Raw genomic sequence first — 15,809 nt, 5'->3', positions numbered from 1 at the left:
TCTTTAAGAGGCTCCTCTGTCCTCCACTCGTTACCTGTATTAATGGAACCTGATTGAACTTGTTATCAGTATAAAAGACACCTGTCCACAACTTCAAACAGTCACACTCCAAACTCCACTAGGCCCAAGACCAAAGAGCTGTCAAAGGACACCAGAAACAAAATTGTAGACCTGGACCAGGCTGGGAAGACTGAATCTGCAATAGGTAAGCAGCTTGGTTTGAAGAAAGCAACTGTGGGAGCAATTATTAGGAAATGGAAGACATACAAGAAAATACAAAATATAACTTTTTGGTAAAAACTCAACTCGTCGTGTTTGGAGGACAAAGAATGCTGAGTTGCATCCAAAGAACACCATACCTACTGTGAAGCATGGGGGTGCAAACATCATGCTTTGGGGCTGTTTTTCTGCAAAGGGACCAGGACGACTGATCCGTGTAAAGGAAAGAATGAATGTGGCCATGTATCGTGAGATTTTGAGTGAAAACCTCCTTCCATCAGCAAGGGCATTGAAGATGAAACGTAGCTGGGTCTTTCAGCATGACAATGATCCCAAACACACCGCCCGGGCAACGAAGGAGTGGCTCCGTAAGAAGCATTTCAAGGTCCTGGAGTGGCCTAGCCAGTCTCCAGATCTCAACTCCATAGAAAATCTTTGGAGGGAGTTGAAAGTCCGTGTTGCCCAGCAACAGCCCCAAAACATCACAGCTTAGAGGAGATCTGCATGGAGGAATGGACCAAAATACCAGAAACAGTGTGTGAAAACCTTGTGAAGACTTACAGAAAATGTTTGACCTCTGTCATTGCCAACAAAGGGTATATAACAAAGTATTGAGATAAACTTTTGTTATTGACCAAATAATTATTTTCCACCATAATTAGCAAATTAATTCATTAAAACTCCTACAATGTGATTTTCTGTATTTTTTTCTCTCATTTTGTCTGTCATAGTTGAAGTGTACCTATGATGAAAATTACAGGCCTCTCTCATATTTTTAAATGGGAGAACTTGCACAATTGGTGGCTGACTAAAAGTTTTTTTGCCCCACTGTACATGTGCTACGGTCTGTACATTGAGTCGGGAGCAGGATGCTTGTTATTTGGCCATTGGCCAAGTGGTACTGCAAGGACTTCTGATTGGTCAACCCCAGGCTAGGGTGGGGTGGGGGTTTATAAATGGCATCCTGTTCCTTTGTACGGTGGAGAAAAGCTGAGGACAGGGGAGACTGAACGTCTGTCTCCCAGCATAACATCTATGATTTGTCCTGCTCAAATAAAACTATTTTTCTCCCCCTGATTTGCTTTGTAGTTAGTGTTATTGAAGAATAACATCAACTGCTTAACAGCAGTCACAGTGGGAGAGCCACAAACAACACTCAGCATCAGTCACCAAGTGGTATTTCATCCAAAATAAGCCTTACGTAACACACCACTCTAGCCTAACCGTTCTGCTCGAGGAGAGGTGAGTAATTTCTCTGCCAATTTCAGTGGTTCATTTGGATCTGTGACTCATGGCAGCTTGCTTCAGGCTCCGACTGTCTCCATAATGGGGAGTAAACACCTTTGACTGGTACTTTGTCTCAACCAGGTGGCCAGGGCCAATAAAGAGATATCACATGGGATATAACTGCAGTTATGGTAACACAATTTGAAAAGAGTTATTGTAATTTATAGAGCTTCCTGTAGTTCTAAAAGCACAATTTGAATTATATGTATTTAATTGTAGACGGCAGGCGATGAATGCTATTTGAGTACTGATGCCTCCTGCCTCTGGGTTCAGTGTGAGCAGCCACAGCTCTGTTGGACGCTTGATGTGTGAAAATGCTCCAGCTCTGTCACTTCCCAATTACAGGCCAGAGTTGAAAAAGCCACCTCAGCAACTTTCCTATCCACACACTGTTCTCTCTCTCTCTCTCTCTCTCTCTCTCTCTCTCTCTCTCTCTCTCTCTCTCTCTCTCTCTCTCTCTCTCTGAAGCAATTAAAACACCCTGATTAGGTAGATGAGCAGTGTAATCAGAGCGTAAACCTGTGAATGAGCTCAGCTGGAACGACAGAGACAACATAGCAGAATACCTTCTTACATTAAGTGTATAAATGATGTGTTGAACCAATTATATGTGTTATATGTGAAGTGGTATGAAGAATGAATTCATGTTGAGTTCAATATTTGAACCCTGCTTACAGTTTGAGGTGGGGTTCAACCAGCATTCATACTGCGTGCCAGGCTGACGGCATTAAAATCATTGAGTTTAGATAGGACAGGACACCAGAGTCATTGACCTTTTCCGATCTCAGATTTCCCCTCAGAATGTTTAAAACCATCTTGCAACTAGACCCAGATGTCATGTCTTGCATCAGCCAGGAGTATATGTGAGTCAAGATGCTGAGCGGAGGGGAAACACAGATCGAAATGCAGCCTGGTCACATGGTCACACCTAAAGCCCTGCAAACTGTTGACTCTCTCTCGCTGGCCATTAGAAAAGAAACAAACTGAGACCAACTCAAAGAAAAAAATGACTCCGCAGCAGAGAGAAGGTACATCAGTTCAGCTGTCAGTTCTCTTGTCTCTTCTCTCTGTTTTCCTCCCCTCCCCTGGGCCTGGTAATGTGCCATAGAGGCAGGTTTCTACAAAGTGCGAGAGGAGAGCTGACTGAGCATATTGGAGAGGAATAGAATAAAAAATGTAGAGAGACACTGAACGAACAGGAAAGCTAACAGTATATCTCTCCTTGGGGTCTATGAGGAATGTATATTTCTATACAGAGAACTATAGCTACCTTTGCGGAAAAGAGGAACTTAGTAATAAAGCCTAACTTCTGACGTTCAGAACTACAGGGGAGATGAAAGGGAGACCAGAGAGAAGCTTTCTCCTACATAGCTGGCCTGGGGCGAGGATTAAAAGTAAAAGTGAGTTACACGGTTGTTAAGGATTTAAAAGTCGGTTGAACACACACTGGCCAATTCATGGTAGATTTAACTAATTACTTTACAACACAGGAAATTCATCACCTCACGTAATAATTTAGCAGAATGAATAAAACATGAACAGAGTAAAAGTTTTGGGGGAAAAAAAACAAAGAATAAAATATGAATATATTAGAAGATAAGGCCGGTCTTTACCATAATCTGACAGTCGGATAAAGTCTTCTGGATCGATGAGGATTTGCCTAATGAAAGGGACTGAAATCCCATTTTCCTTATAGTAACTACATCAGCAGTATCCAGAGGTCCAGAGGTTGCACTGCAGTAGATATATTTACGGAATGCTAGCATTAGTGTCCTTGGCTTATTACACTGCGTCAGTGTCCTCCCTTCCCAGGGGTCTGTGCTTGTGGGCCATCGCGCTCTCTCCAGTGCCATCATAGAGTTATTACCATCCTAATGGCAAGAGAGGTGGACGGTGCCCCAAAATGGACCTGTAAACTAGGGCTGGGTTGTAGAGATTGGAAGAACCATAAATGGAATAAGAGGCCGGTAGCAACCGCTACAGAATGTCCGGTCAGAACAAGGAATGAAGCAGAATGTCCAGGTTAAGAGGTTTTGCTCTGACCTCTATTGGTTCAGATAACTGAGAATCTTATCCAGTGAGAACTGACATTAATTGTGGTTCTGGAAATAAAAAGGAAAATATACTTACAGTAGGCTATAGCACTGCTATGACATGCATGAAATGGCTGTGCAATCTTTGTCCCAAGTGGCGCCCTATTCCCTATATAGTATACCTTTTTTGATCAGGGCCCATACGGCCTGGCCTATATGTGGGTCAAGATGCTGAGAGGAGGGGATCCATTTGGGACAAAGTCATACATGGTGCTGCCTGCTTTCACACTGCACACAAGCATTTCGCTACACCCGCAATAAAATCTGCTATACACGTGTATGTGACCAATGAAAATTGATTTTGTCCACTTTATCAGCAAGAATTGGTCTGTGTGCTCAGTGCTGGCTGGTGTCTTATGTGATTATACCTGGCAGGGAATATCACTTAAGGCACTGTAACGGATCTCGTCCTCCTCTTCTGAGGAGGAGTAGCGAGAAGGATCAGAGGACCAAAACGCAGCGTGGTAAGTGTCCGTAATGTTGAATAAAAACAACAGAACACTAGAACAAGACAAAATAACGTCCATCAACGAAACAGTCCCGTGCGGCGAACAAACACTGACACAGAAGACAAACACCCACGAAACACAGGTGGAAAAAAGGCTCCCTAAGTATGATCCTCAATCAAAGACAACTAACGACACCTGCCTCTGATTGAGAACCATACTAGGCCGAACACAGAAACCAACATAGAAAAACAAACAGACTGCCCACCCCAACTCACGCCCTGACCATACTAAACAAAGACAAAACAAAGGAACTAAGGTCAGAACGTGACACTGTCAGCCTATGTGTGTGAAAAGTGATGTGAACATATGGCAGTCTGGTATATATACTGGACAATCTGTTGATGCTCTTAACCCAGCCAGTACAGGAAGCTGTGCCTCTAATACAGCAGTAGGCAATTAGATTCAGCTGCGGATGGTCGGGGGCCGGAACATAATTTGAATAATTTTTACACTGCAAAGTGATCACAACTAAGCACAAAATAATCTTGGGAAATTATCATATCTCTTTTTTAAAAATGGGAGTACTTGGTGAACAGACTTCCTAAATGAAACACTTTTAGCTGAATACCATTTTGGGGGAAAAAATACTCAAATCTGTTGCCTACCCCTGCTCTATAATATATCTATAACATATTTTTATATCAGTGAGGGATGGTGAGGACTAGTGAGGGTGGATGGCTTTAGGGCATGATAACACTGTAGAAGCATTCAATTCCCTCTGTCTCAGCCCGAATCTATTCCGAGGCCCTGTCCCAAATGGCAATCTATTCCCTATATAATGCACTACTTTTGACCAGGGCTCATAAGGTAGTAGTGAATTATGTAGGGAAGAGGGTGCCATTTGAGACACACACTGAGCTCTGCTCTCTGTACTCTTCTCCCCTCTCTGACCCCCACACAGTAAAGACCTGATTGATGATTGATCTGACCGTTATGATGTGTACCTGGGTTCAACCCAATTAACCTTCAAACCCCAAGTACAGGAGTGGTGGGAGAACGGTTAGGGTGCGGTGGGGGAGCGACAGGGCCCTGACAGGTTCACCAATGGCTGAGTCTGAAATGGCATCCTCATTTATTTCCTACATAGGGCACTACTTTTGACCAGAGCTCTATGTAATAGGGTGCCATTTGTGACACATCCATATGCTTGCTGGGGTGCATCAGGCATCTATCATACACACTCGTCAGGGAGGGTGAAGGATGGTTATTGAGCTCAGCAGTGGTGGTAGGTGGAGTACATCCATATTCTCAGAATTTCACCTCCGATACCTAGATAGCAGCCCCCATTGACACCACTCAAATCGATGTTGTACTGCTGATGAAAATGTCCTGCATAAATTCAAATATTGATTGTTTTTCAGAACCATCTTCTGTTATATAATGTACTGATCTAAAATCTTAACCAAGGAAACAAATCCAATGTAAGGATTTTTCTGTCATTGGATTCCTTGGGCATTTTTTCAGGTCCAAACAGTGTAAAATATATATGTACATATACACACACTTCTGGTCAAGATTTTTCTTTTATTTGTACTATTGTCTACATTGTAGAAGGGGGAATGCAAGACAAAAGATTGAAGTTCCTTTTAACGGGGTATGGCAGTAAGTGCCAGGTGCCCCGGTTTGAGTGTGTCAAGAACTGCAATGCTGCTGGGTTTTCCACGCTCTACCTTGTAGAGTCCATGCCCCGACAAATTGAGACTCTTCTGAGGGCAAAAGAGGATGCAACTCAATACTAGGAAGGTGCTCCTAATGTTTTGTACATTCACTGTACAGTATACATAAAAAGGTATGTGGACACCCCTTCAAATTAGTGGATTTAGCTAATTCAGCCAAACCCGATGCTGACAGGTGTATAAAATCGAGCACACAACCATGCAATCTATATAGACAAACATTGGCAGTAGAACAAGTCAGTCCGTAAAAAGAGCAGACCCGGTAAACTGTAAGTGCTGTTAATGCAAAGTGGAAACATCTAGGAGCAACAACGGCTCAGCCGCACAGTGGTAAGCCACACAAACTCACAGAATGGGACCACCGAGTGTTGAAGCAAGTAGCGCTTAAAAATTGTGTGTCCTCAATTGCAACACTCACTACCGAGTTCCAAACTGTCTCTGGCAGCAACAGCAGCACAGAACTATTCGTCGGGAGCTTCATGAAATGGGTTTCCATGGCTGAGCAGCCGCACACAAGCCTAAGATCACCATGAGCAATGCCAAGCGTCGGCTGGATTGGTGTAAAGCTCGCCGCCATTGGACTCTGGAGCAGTGGAAACACGGAGGCATATGAGCTGGGGGACAGTTATTGCCCGGGATCACTGATAGCCAGCAACCCCTGTAAGGCATCCCCGATGATGACCATTTGGACAGTTTAGATGGGGGGCCGTTCCTCTCCTCATTTAGTTGGACATTTAACATGTGTAATTATGACAATGGAGAATCTTCTTGGTTGGAAGCGCAATGTGTTTCTGAGACACCATACACCAAACATGCGCTCCACTACACTTCTGGTGCATATATGTGCTTGGTTGTACTGTTGTTGCTCAGGTCCTACTGCATGAAGAAAGTGGGTGAACAAGAAGTTGGTCTGTACATACTGTATGTACCCACTGTCACCAAAGTATGTTTTCCTCCTGAGCATGAAAAGAGGAGTTTTGGAAAATCCTTTCAATGTGCAACGACGTTGGAGAACTGCAAATTGTGAGTGCACACACTTTGTCCATTGATTGAGAACCAGTATTTACTCATCCTGTACTCTTCAGCACCTGCTGTAGAGGGACAATTGATGGGAATATGACATCCATCTATACAGCCAATGACTCCAGGGAAGTTTCCATGAACTCTACCTTGTAGTTGGCTTGGGCAACAGCATCGGGGATCTTGATGTACTGTAATTGTCTTTCAGTTCACATATCGCATACACAGCCCCTGTAGGGAAGGAGGGATGGGCATTCCCCTAAGACAGTCAGACAAAGTCCTTGGCTCAAACAAACAAATGTCAGCTGCATTTGCTTTTGTACGGAAACGTTACAGAAATCGATTTTATAAAAATCATTCTATAACCTTCTGTCTATAACCGCCCTTCTGTCTGGCCTTGGTGGTGCTCTTTGATCATCGTTGAAGAAGTCCTGGTAATCCATTTTCCTCCATTGCCAAGGTAAACCTGGGGGCCACCCCCCGAGTGGCGCAGTGGTCTAAGGCACTGCATCGCAGTTGCTAGCTTTGCCACTAGAGATCCTGTTTCGAGTCCAAGCTCTGTCGCAGCCGGCTGCAACCGGGAGACCCATGGGGCGGCACACAATTGCCCGGGTTAGGGGAGGGTTTGGCCGGCAGAGTCGTCCCTGTCCCATCGTGCCTCAGCGGCTCCTGTAGTAGGCCAGGTGCATACACAATGACACAGTCGCCAGGTGTACGGTATTTCCTCTGACACATTGGTGTGGCTGACTTCTGGGTTACGTGGGCATTGAGTCAAGAAGCAGTGTGGCTTGGTTGTGTCGTGTTTTGGAGGATGCATGGCTCTCGACCTTTGAGTCTCCGTATCGGGAGTTGCAGCGATGAGACAACACTGTAACTACCAATTGGATACCATGAAATTGGGGATAAAAAAAAGGGTAAAAGTTAATTAAGAAAATAATAATTTTAAATCACCTGGGGGTCAATGTCCATTAATCTGAAGTTTAACCTGCCTCTGGCCAGGTTTAATTTAAGGCTTCATTTAGATCTAGATTAACTCTAATCATCCTTCTGGAAATCAAACTTTTTAAATCTACCTTGGCAAGTCGGAGACTTTTTTAAACCTGAGAAATGCCATTTAAATTAGTCCAGTTTAAAAGTGCAATTGAGTCTAGGATGAGGCTTAATCTGTATCCAAGAAACCGCCCCAATGAGTCTGTCTATTGAGAAGTCACAAGTTAGTCCTCTCACTCAAACCATTGTATTTTTGTTCTTGTCTTATGTTGCACCTACCCCACATTTTCCAGGAATATTCTTATCATGTCACTGAATGTATCCAGATTAATCATAGATTTCGTTATCAACAAATGCAGTGAAAGATATAGTAAATGTAAAACGCACATAAAATCAGCAGTGTAATGTCTGGATTCAGTCTTGTGTCAGGTGAACTGTTCTCATCACCTTTTGGTCTAATAATTTTCACATAATCTCCAAACTGATCCCTTTCAATTGCTACCGTAGTTCTGCATATTTCTTCTATAAGAAACATTTCAATTTAGCCCGATCCATATAGGCCATTTCCCTTGAGTATAAAGGGTTCAGATTTAAGGGTCTTACAGGACTATAAAGCCTTCTCTATGGCCTCCATTCCTCAGCTGTGAGGTGTGAAGTGGACCTGGAGGGTCAGGACCCCATGGCTCATTTTACCCTATATAGTGCACTACTTTTGACCAAGGTCTGGTCAAAAGTAGTGTACTATATAGGGAATATGGTGTCATTTGGGGCCGCTCTCTGAGGAAAGTGCAACGAAGCAGTGCCCTTGGTAGGACTGGGGCCCGGGGGGAGAGGCAGGAGGTAGTGTAGTGTGGAATATAGCACCCTTCTTCAGTGAAGACAGCAGAACGGTTGAAGCAGTCTGTCATATGATCACCCATCTTGCTGTCCATGATTCATACAGGCTGTAAATGCCTGGTGAAACCTACAACCTAGGAGACATACCTGCTATAAAAGTGCTTATAAATGCCATTCTTCACTCCAATCTGAGCCATGCATGCATGCACACAGGCACGTACACACACACGCACGCAGGCACACACACGCAGGCACACAAGAACACAAATGGAAGTGCACACGCACACACAAACAAAGAGATGCACGTGTATGTGTACAGGTAAAGAGATGTGTTTGTGTACAGATACTGTACAGTTATCCATAGGAAATCACTCTCGCTGTGTGGTTGAACGTCTTTGACGAGGCACAGAAAACACTCTGAGCTAATGGAAAACCCTGACTCATTATCTTGAATTATTAATATCCCTGGGGACCTTTTTCAAATGTGTTGCCAAAAGCCACAACACCAATTAAACACCAACACTCTGAGAATGTCACGTAATCCAATCGTGTGCCCTTTGAGGAATGTTAACTTTGGGGCTTACGACAGAGGGAGGAGAGTGGCCCAGATTCAGACTACATCACGTGTCATGGCTTGTTTCTCCCTCCCTCACTCCCTCTCTCTTGTTCCCTCTACCTGCTAATGAAAGAATCTAGCCAGCCAGCCAATCCCATGAGTGCTCACCATCACTTTGTTCTTGTTTTGCAGTGTTGGTCTCAGCAGCTCCATCCTCCATCTCCCTTCAAGAGTTGTGTAAAGTAGTAAAGCAAAATACTTTAAAGTACTACTTAAGTCGTTTTGGGGGTATCTGTACTTTACTCTTTATATTTTTTAATTTAAAAAAACTTTTATTCCACTACATTCCTAAAGAAAATAAGGTATGTTTTACTCCCATACATTTCACCTGACACCAAAAATGACTTGTTAAATTTTGAATGCTGAGGCAGGAGAGAGTTATGGTCCAATTCACACAACTATCAATATAACGTGTTGTCATCCCTACTGCCTCTGATCTGGCAGACTCACAAAACACATATACTGCATAAGCTATTTCTCAGCCTTTGATTCAGTTGTCAATTGCATAAAACACTTTTTTCAAAACACCACACACAATCCTCTACCTAAAACACAAAAATCTAACAGGAAGTGACTTGCTTTCCTTTTCTAAACACAACCAATCAAAATGCTACACTTATTCACCATGTCACACACACACTCCTCACATGTGCAAACACTAATAGCTTAACTGATCACTAACCAATCACTGCTTTACTGTAGTATAGGCCTATAAATAGGTCAAAGGTCAGATTACCTGTTTTGAACAATGGATGCCAACAATGGACAGAGAGCAAGAGGAGTAGGAGGGAGAGGAAGAAGAGGACGAGGGAAAAGAAGAGAAGGAAGGAGAGTCATCTCTGATGAGATTAGGGCAACACCTGTTGATCATGTGATCAACCACGGTTTGACCATGAGAGAGGCTGGACTGAGAGTCCAGCCCAACTTGAGTCGATTTACAGTGGCATCCATAATTCGAACCTTCAGAAATTAGAACAGGTATGCAACTACAGTGCCTTGCGAAAGTATTCGGCCCCCTTGAACTTTGCGACCTTTTGCCACATTTCAGGCTTCAAACATAAAGATATAAAACTGTATTTTTTGTGAAGAATCAACAACAAGTGGGACACAATCATGAAGTGGAACGACATTTATTGGATATTTTAAACTTTTTTAACAAATCAAAAACTGAAAAATTGAGCGTGCAAAATGATTCAGCCCCCTTAAGTTACAGTTTTTTTGGATTGATTACACACTAAAATGAAAAGTAGTACACTATTAGCAAAACCTTACACTCAAGAAGCAAAACATCAGCCCACATTTGCACAACTATAAGCACATTGTCAACCTCACACTTGTAGCAAAACTCTACACACAGTGATTTGCAAAACATTAAACACACTTAACATACATTACACACAAAAATCTATCATGAAGTCACATCCTTGCAATACCAAAGCACTGACTGTCAGATTACCACACCCTCCAACCTATTGGTTCAACACAGTCATCAGGTGTGCAAACACTCGTTTGCTTAATTGTAGACACACCAATCAGGTGTATTAGCACTATAAAAAGCAGCAGGTGAGTTCATCGGCCTTCAAGCACAATGGAAAGAGTCAGAGAAAGAGGACGACGACGAGGAGAACGAGGAGGTGGAAGACAAGAAGGTGCTCAAAGAGGACCGAATCTGACAAATGAGATCCGCGCAACACTGGTTGACCACGTTGTCAACCACGGCCTGACGCTGAGGGAGGCTGGACTGGGAGTACAGCCAAATCTAAGCCGATATACAGTGGCAAGTGTGATGAGAACATTTAGACTGGAAAATAGGTATTGTAAAAATATCATCATATCAAAAACATCTGCACGGTTTCAGTAACTGCTTACAGTACTGTATTCTATGCACTATCAGCACTTCTGTTACCTTTTCCTGTGAAATTACTGTACTATTTTATACTGTTTTTTTTCTACATAGGATTGAGGGTCAGGGACGACAAGGGGGAAAGGCCTCCTATGTTCACAGAACAGCAAGAGAGGGAGATAGTAAACATGGTTTTGGCCAACAATGCTATAACACTCAAGCAGCTCCAAGCTAACATTGTCAATAACCACGCCATTTTCAACGACATCCATCAGGTCTCAACATCAAAACTGGCACGCATCATATTCAACTGAAGCAAATTTATCGAGTGCCTTTCGAGCGCAATTCTGAAAGGGTGAAATGACTGCGGCATGATTATGCAGAGGTATGTATTCACTTTAGCAGTGTGATCTTGCATACTGTCTCATAATCTTTTACTGTACTGTAATATGTATACTAGATCTACACTGAACAACACAATTTTGCCTGACACTGTTTTTCAGAGAGTTTTACGAATGGATGGAGAGGAGATCCAGCATGAGTTCATTTACGTAGATGAGGCTGGGTTCAACCTGACGAGAACACGGAGGGGAAGAAACATTATTGGCCACAGGGCTATCGTCAATGTCCCAGGGCAACGTGGGGGTAATATAACACTCTGTGCAGCCATTACACAGAATGGTGTCCTCCACCGCCATGCCCATATGGGCCATTACAACACAGCACTCATACTTACATTCTTGGACCAATTGCACAACATAACAGCAGCAAATCAAATCGATCATATGCAATACATTGTTGTCTGGGACAATGTGTCTTTCCACCGCTCTGCTCTGGTTCAGATCTGGTTTCAGCAACATCCACATTTCACCGTCCTATATCTTCCACCATACTCTCCATTCCTCATCCCTATAGAAGAGTTTTTCTCGGCATGGCGGTGGAAGGTATATGATCTCCGTCTCCAGGCTGAGGTACCCCTCATCCAAGCCATGGAGGAGGCCTGTGACCAGATGGAGGTAGCAGCAATGCAAGGATGGATTCGTCATTCAAGACGTTTCTTTCCAAGGTGTCTTGCTAATGACAACATTGCCTGCGATGTTGATGAAATTCTCTGGCCAGATCCAGCTAGGCGAAGAGACAATGTCTAGTTGTTTATTTATTTTATTTTTTGATCTTACAATACGTAAAGTGACGTTTGTTTACAGTATTATGAATCTCCAAGTCAACATTTTGGGCGTGTTGAGAAATAAATGAGTTTCTTCAGTCTGCAACATTGGTCTTGTGTAGTGTTTGGTGAATTGACATTATATTTGTACTTTGTTGATAGTAGCCTACTCTAATCATAGGGAAGTAGAAGTGCTAAAAGTGTTTTAGGTTTATCACAGCATAGTGTAACTCGTGCAAACAGAGTATAGTAATGTGAAACGTGTGTGTTTCATATGGTAACAAAGTGTGGTTTTTAAAAAGTGTATAGTTTTTACAAGAGTGTTTAATTTTGCAAAGGATCTGTAGTGTTTTACTAATTGGGTGTGTGGTTGTGCTAATTGTGTGTAGTGTTTTGAAAACACGGCCCTGTTTTGAAAATCGTGCTTTAGCAATCAAAAAAAACTAATACTTTGTAGCGCCACCTTTTGCTGCGATTACAGCTGTAAGTCGCTTGGGGTATGTCTCTATCAGTTTTGCACATCGAGAGACTGAAATGTTTTCCCATTCCTCCTTGCAAAACAGCTCGAGCTCAGTGAGGTTGGATGGAGAGCATTTGTGAACAGCAGTTTTCAGTTCTTTCCACAGATTCTCGATTGGATCCAGCTCTGGACTTTGACTTGGCCATTCTAACACCTGGATATGTTTATTTTTGAACCATTCCATTGTAGATGTTGCTTTATGTTTTGGATCATTGTCTTGTTGGAAGACAAATCTCCGTCCCAGTCTCAGGTCTTTTGCAGACTCCAGGTTTTCCTCCAGAATGGTCCTGTGTTTGGCTCCATCCATCTTCCCATCAATTTTAACCATTGTCCCTGCTGAAGAGAAGCAGGCCCAAACCATGATGCTGCCACCATGTTTGACAGTGGGGTGTGTTCAGGGTGATGAGCTGTGTTGCTTTTACGCCAAACATAACATTTTGCATTGTTGACAAAAAAGTTCAATTTTGGTTTCATCTGACCAGAGCACCTTCTTCCACATGTTTGGTGTGTCTCCCAGGTGGCTTGTGGCAAACTTTAAACAACAATTTTTATGGATATCTTTAAGAAATAGCTTTCTTCTTGCCACTCTTCCATAAAGGCCAGATTTGTGCAATATACGACTGATTGTTGTCCTATGGACAGAGTCTCCCACCTCAGCTGTAGATCTCTGCAGTTCATCCAGAGTGATCATGGGCCTCTTGGCTGCATCTCTGATCAGTCTTCTCCTTGTATGAGCTGAAAGTTTAGAGGGACGGCCAGGTCTTGGTAGATTTGCAGTGGTCTGATACTCCTTCCATTTCAATATTATCGCTTGCACAGTGCTCCTTGGGATGTTTAAAGCTTGAGAAATCTTTTTGTATCCAAATCCGGCTTTAAACTTCTTCACAACAGTATCTCGGACCTGCCAGGTGTGTTCCTTGTTCTTCATGATGCTCTCTGCGCTTTTAACGGACCTCTGAGACTATCACAGTGCAGGTGCATTTATACGGAGACTTGATTACACACAGGTGTATTGTATTTATCATCATTAGTAATTTAGGTCAACATTGGATCATTCAGAGATCCTCACTGAACTTCTGGAGAGAGTTTGCTGCACTGAAAGTAAAGGGGCTGAATAGTTTTGCACGCCCAATTTTTCAGTTTTTGATTTGTTAAAAAGGTTTGAAATATCCAATAAATGTCGTTCCGCTTCATGATTGTGTCCCACTTGTTGTTGATTCTTCACAAAAAAATACAGTTTTATATCTTTATGTTTGAAGCCTGAAATGTGGCAAAAGGTCGCAAAGTTCAAGGGGGCCGAACACTTTCGCAAGGCACTGTATATAATGACTATTTTAGCATTACAGTAATGTACTGTAAAATATGTATGACTGCATAGTATTGCATAAACATGTGTATTTCTAAGCCATCCATTTACTTCACTACATTGAATGAGGTTGGTTATCATGCTGTACTACATTTTTTTGTACATTGTTTACAGTTCCTATGCTGAACACATACTGTGCTTGCATTCTGTACAGAGTGGAAAGGCAAAGACATCATGGAGGACGAGGACACTTGTTTACAGATGTACAAGAAACTGTAATTATAAATATGGTTTTGGCCAACAATGCAATTAGGATTCGTGAGATAAGAGAGCATATCTTGAATAATGACACCATATTTAACAACATCAATGCTGTAAGCCTGTCGACCATACAACGCATCTTCCAACGGCACCGAGTGAAGATGAAACAACTTTACAAGGTGCCATTTGAGAGAAACTCTGACAGAGTCAAGAATATGCGACATTACTTTGTAGAGGTATGTATGCAACACTACTTCCAGTACTTCATACATACCATCTTTACTCATCTGTATATCCATTTGTCTGTTACAGAGAGTATTGGAGCTGGATGCCCATGTAATTCGCCATGAATTTATTTATGTGGATGAGGTTGGCTTCAACCTCACCAAAACCAGGCGCCGCGGAAGAAATGTAATAGGACAGAGGGCAATTACCAATGTCGCTGGACAGCGTGGGGGTGATATAACTATGTGTGCTGCCATCACTCAAAATGGGGTCCTACATCACAATGCCACACTGGGTCCGTACAACACCGGCCATATGCTCACTTTTCTGGATGCAATTTACACAATACTTGTCCCTGATCCAGATCAGGAGCCTGCTAGATTTGTTGTTTTATGGGACAATGTTAGTTTTCACCGGGCTGTTCTGGTCCAAAACTGGTTTGCCACCCATCCACAATTTGTAGTTTTGTACCTACCCCATATTCACCTTTTCTAAATCCCATAGAGGAATTCTTCTCAGCCTGGTGCTGGAAAGTGTATGATCGCCAACCCTATGCCCGGATACCGCTTCTCCAGGCAATGGAGGACACATTGTGGGGACATAGCGGTTGTCTCTGTCCAAGGTTGGATACGCCATGCTAGGAGATACTTCCCTCGATGTTTGGCAAGAGAAAACGTATCTTGTGATGTGGACGAAGTATTGTGGCCAGACCCAGGCCGGAGAAGAGATGTAGCGTAACTTAGCACTGGTGACCCCCCCCCCCCCCACCCCCCCGGGACCCCACACACACAATTGTGTTCTTTACTGTATTCTAAAGAATATACTTTACATATGTTTATGGTTTTGTTGTATGCTACCGTCTACATCTTTAATGTGTGGCCTAATAAATATTTTCTGTTTCTACATTGCATTGGTGTTTACAGTGTACTTGTTACCCCTCTCAGAAGATTACTTTCACTGTAGAACATTGTATTGAAATGTAGATATAAGCCTATGAAATACCAACGAGCTTTAGATTTAGAACAACAGTGTTTACATGGTATATCCAAAAATGTACTATTATGAAAGCAGTGTTTGCCATTTGATGCAAATTCTTCATTCCGACATGTGTTTAAGGCATTTTGAATGCAGTGTTACATTTTGAAGGAGATGTGAGGCATTTTGCATTTTGTGTGTGCAGTTTTGGGAATTATGTGTGTAGAGTTTTGAGGAAAAAGAGACAGTTTTGAAAACGTATGTAAG

The sequence above is a fragment of the Oncorhynchus gorbuscha genome, linkage group LG04 (genome assembly GCF_021184085.1).
Source record: "Oncorhynchus gorbuscha isolate QuinsamMale2020 ecotype Even-year linkage group LG04, OgorEven_v1.0, whole genome shotgun sequence".
NCBI lineage: Eukaryota > Metazoa > Chordata > Actinopteri > Salmoniformes > Salmonidae > Oncorhynchus > Oncorhynchus gorbuscha.
This window is presented reverse-complemented; position numbering follows the sequence as displayed.